At 31.2% G+C, this 4289-nt stretch overlaps 1 long non-coding RNA gene across 1 annotated transcript in view; it reads left to right on the plus strand.

Moving 5' to 3' along the window:
- Window positions 1-2892: 2892 nt before the first annotated feature.
- The window catches only part of LOC118765302, a 114329-nt gene continuing 112932 nt past the window's right edge, over window positions 2893-4289 (plus strand). The window contains exon 1 of the long non-coding RNA XR_005001141.1: window positions 2893-2967. This is a non-coding gene — a long non-coding RNA (uncharacterized LOC118765302). The remainder of the gene's footprint in view (window positions 2968-4289) is intronic.

Consider the following 4289-nt stretch of genomic DNA (forward strand, 5'->3'; position numbering starts at 1 on the left):
TCATGTGAGAGCAAATGCTTTTACGGCTGGTTGCTGTTCCTATTCGCCAATACAACTAGAATTTCATACCTTCTGTATTGAAATATAATTCAATGATTTTCACAAGATTTGAACTCATGCCCACACTTTCAGTAGTGTGTACTCATGGGATATAATACTGTAAACCTTTTAAACCTAAAATGAGGCTAAGTCTCAGAATATTTGGATCAAGTGTCTAAATCTTTGCTGTGAGTTACTGAGATTATAATTTTTCAGACAATGTCATCTCTAGTGATGAAAATTGTTTTAATATTTAAGGTTAACCTTACTTCGTCACCAAATATCTTATACCTGGATGTGTATGTAATATTAGACGATATTTGAAATTGAATAGATGTGGGTTCATGGCTTACGTAATGTTGTTTCACATGGCCTAATGAATAAAAGCGTTATTACTTTTACTTTAGAAATAAAAGCTTTGAGTTTAAATCCAGTCTGCTACAATGTACATATCTGAGAATAAAACACTTGATGATGATTAGAAATCAAATTTACCAAAACAGCATAAATATATGTTTTAAAAAGATGTTTCATTTCTAAAGGTGAATAGGTTAACTGTTTGAAAACCTAAAATATTTAAATTAGTTTATCATTCAACTATGGTAGTAGTTGAATAATATTCCTAAGGATGCAATTTGCTCACATGCAGCATCTTTAAGAGCTTGTTGCTAATTCAGTTCTTAACTAAATGGAAAACTGTTAACGTTTTTAAGAGGACTGGTCCCTAGCTACATTTTAGCAAAACAAAAATTGAGATTTGATCCAGTAGAAAAAAGTTTACATCAAAATTTGTAACAATGTTATAGGAGAGTAAGTAATGCCATCAATCAAGTTTAGATCTAAATAACCGTTTTTTTTTATTTTAAAAACAAAATATATTTATTTTAGCTTCAGTGATTGAAGAAAACATGAGGAATCTCATAGTTTTGGCCCCATGCAAAAAAGATTTGTATCAAAAATGTTGTGAGGTAAAATATCATGAAAAAAAATATATAAGTAAAGCAAAAAATTGGATTTAATTATAATTAACTTTCTTTATTTTAATAACAAACTATATTGTAATTAAGCTTAAATGATAGGGCTCAATTCAAGGAATTTCATGGTATTAATCTTGCGCAACAAAGTTTTAAAAGAAAATAGTTATGAGTGTTTGTTTCTCAAATTTGAGGGTGATAATACAGTTCAATATGTTTTTATGAAAATAGTTCTTCTATAAGAGGAATTTTAATATATGTCACTGGCATCATTAAGGTAAGGAAAAAGTTATCAACGCCACTGCTAATTGACACATTTCATACATTATTATCTAGCATAATAGCAGAGCCTGGAAAAAACATAGACTACATGGGAAAATGCGAGCAAGAGAAATAATATTCTTAAGATTATAAACCTGGAAAAGTACAGGACAAATTATTACACTTGGAAAAGTTCAGGACAAGAAAACTTTTACTTAAAATATTGCAGCTAAGGATAAAATTTGAATATTAAAAATTATTTAATTTTAATTTACAAAGTATCATTATTATGAAAAATGGTACCTCATTTTGTTAAAATATTTAGACACTAGAATACTTAAAAAATGAGAACCAGAAGCACCAATATAGCTAAAGTTATATGCAAAGTAGAATAGTATATATGGTAGGCAAATTCATTTTGTGAAAAATAGGTATTGGTCAAGACTAAAAATGTGAAGACTTGGCAATAACTCAGGCAAATTTTACTGTGAATTTATTGTTACAGGTAGATTTTACTGTAATATATGATTAATTTTTGTACTATTCTATTTATTGTACTAATTAATTATGTACTACTATCATATTTTTATAATCTATTTTCAAATTTTTAATTATTAATTAATAATGAAAAAATGAAATTTTTAGAGTACAGAAGATATTTTAATTGAGTTATTTATTATTTTTAGTAGAAAACAAGTAATAACAAATAGAAGTAATAACTTGTAATAAAATGTTTAGTTTTAATAAAAGCTAATATTTTCTAAATCTAAATATTTTATTTGAAGCTTTATCCTTAGCTGCAATATTTCAAGTAAAAAATGTTCTTGTTCTGTATTTTACCAGATGTAATAACTTGTCCTGTAATTTTCCAGGTTTATAATCTTAAGAATATTATTTCTCTCTTCCTCGCATTTTTCCATGTAATCAAATGTGCTTCAGACGTTTCCCTATTTCCTGGTAATCCCTCCCTGAGTTACAGTATTTTTGTGGATTTCTGGAATGCAAAAATTTATTTTTTCCCCGTTAACTCCCATGTTACATAGAAGTAAATAAAAAAATGCATTTCCTGCAACCAAACGCCAAGTCAAGCAATGGGTTCATGATTGCAACTCTTCTGTAACACAGGATTTGCTGGTGGCCACACCTTGGTTCATGTCTAATTTTTTCTATGTATAAAGTTTCATTTGGTCTGTCTGATTCTCCTCACCTTCCTGAATTCTTGTGTGGTAAGCTAGCATCCCACACAATGCAGCATCCTGTTCAATGACTTCTGTATCTCTCATTAAGGATATCTTTAAATGAATCTGACTCAGTGAGTTTCAATCTATTGTTTCAGCTGTTTTATTTGTAAATATTTTATTTTTATTTTTTATCTTTTAATACAATTGTTTAACTAAGGCAGTGAGTTGGTAGAATCGTTAGCACACCGGGAAAAATGCTCAGCAGCCTTTTGTCTGTCTTTATGTTTTGAGTTCAAATTTCACCAAGGTCGACTTTGCCTTTCATCCTTTCTGAGTCAATAAAATAAGTACCTGTTGATCATTTTGTAGTGCTGGCCTTGTGCCAAAATTTGAAATTAACATAATTATTTTACTAAAAGGGTTTTTGTTTTTCTCTTTTTAAGGATTGGAATGTTTGATGATATAAATATCTCTGGTTTACAAAGGTGTCAAATACAACTTTTACAAGTCAGGTGAGCTGTCACTATTTTGATGCTTCCTCAATTTATTTCTTCATATTCAGGTATTCTATTCATAAAGAAGCTCTGTTATAAATTCTTAAGCCAGAAATGGCCTTTCAGGGCTGATGTCCAGGGGGTGAATTCATCAGGTCTTCATGGTATTGTGCAAATGGGAGATGAATTTTTCTCTGGATTAAATATTAACCTGTCTTAGGAACATACCAACCTACCTGTCTCCCATTTTTGACAACTAATTTCACTGATGGACATAGAATTCGGTGAGTCTTTTTTTTCATTTGTTTCAGTTATTTGACTGTGGCCATGTTGGAGCACTGCCTATAGTCAAACAAATCGACTCCAGAACTTATTCTTTGTAAGCCTAGTACTTATTCTATCAGTCTCTTTTGCTAAACCACTAAGTTATGGTGGTTTTGCCCTTGTTTGATTTTTTTTTATTGAACTGCAGCCATGGTGGAATATCACCTGCAAAAGTTTGTTCATTGATCATATCAACCTCAGTATTTATTTGAATCAGGCATTTATTTTATCATTCTCTTTTTATTGAATGGCTAAGTTAGTTTTGACATGAAAGTACTCTCATGGACTGATATACAAAGGCTCACACAGAAACAGTCAGAGATATGCATGTACACATATGCACACACACACACACTGACCATCTTGGGGTTACAATAGAAAACATTTAGCTGAGGTGGACTATACAGTGGGACTCAGCCCAGAAAACTATGTGATTGCCAAACAAGCCTTTTTGACCTCATGGCCATGCCTGTGTCACAAAACAAACTTACGTGAAGTGCAAAACTTTCAGCTTAATTCTAAGTTTTTGATCACTTTGAGAAGAGCTTTCAGGCATTAGTCAACTACAGCAAGTTATATCAACAGCAGATAGTCTATGCAGTCTGGTTCAAAGAGAGACCAACTCTTCTAATATGAAAATATTCTATCTCCTTGAAACGTATTACAGTTCAACCGCTGACTTAACAATGCAGGAAGACTACTCAGTCATTCTATATAGAATCTGCAACTTATAGACCAAATGTTGTGCTGGTGTCATTTGCAGTTGCATACATTTCTTAGCATCATCTAATGCGCTGTTTAATTAAAAGTTCCATTCATATTTACTGAAGTAGAATACGATTGGTTGAGCAATGTTCGGTGCCTAAAGATATATTGCAATGGTAGCATTAGAAAACTGAAATCCATCTTGAACTGCCAGAATAAGCTAGATGTATGCAAACAAATACACCGTTCCTCCAAACATTAATAGCACCTGGCTGTTTGATTATTAATGTAATAACGAACAGACAAACACT

The sequence above is a fragment of the Octopus sinensis genome, linkage group LG11 (assembly GCF_006345805.1).
Source record: "Octopus sinensis linkage group LG11, ASM634580v1, whole genome shotgun sequence".
Classification (NCBI taxonomy): domain Eukaryota; kingdom Metazoa; phylum Mollusca; class Cephalopoda; order Octopoda; family Octopodidae; genus Octopus; species Octopus sinensis.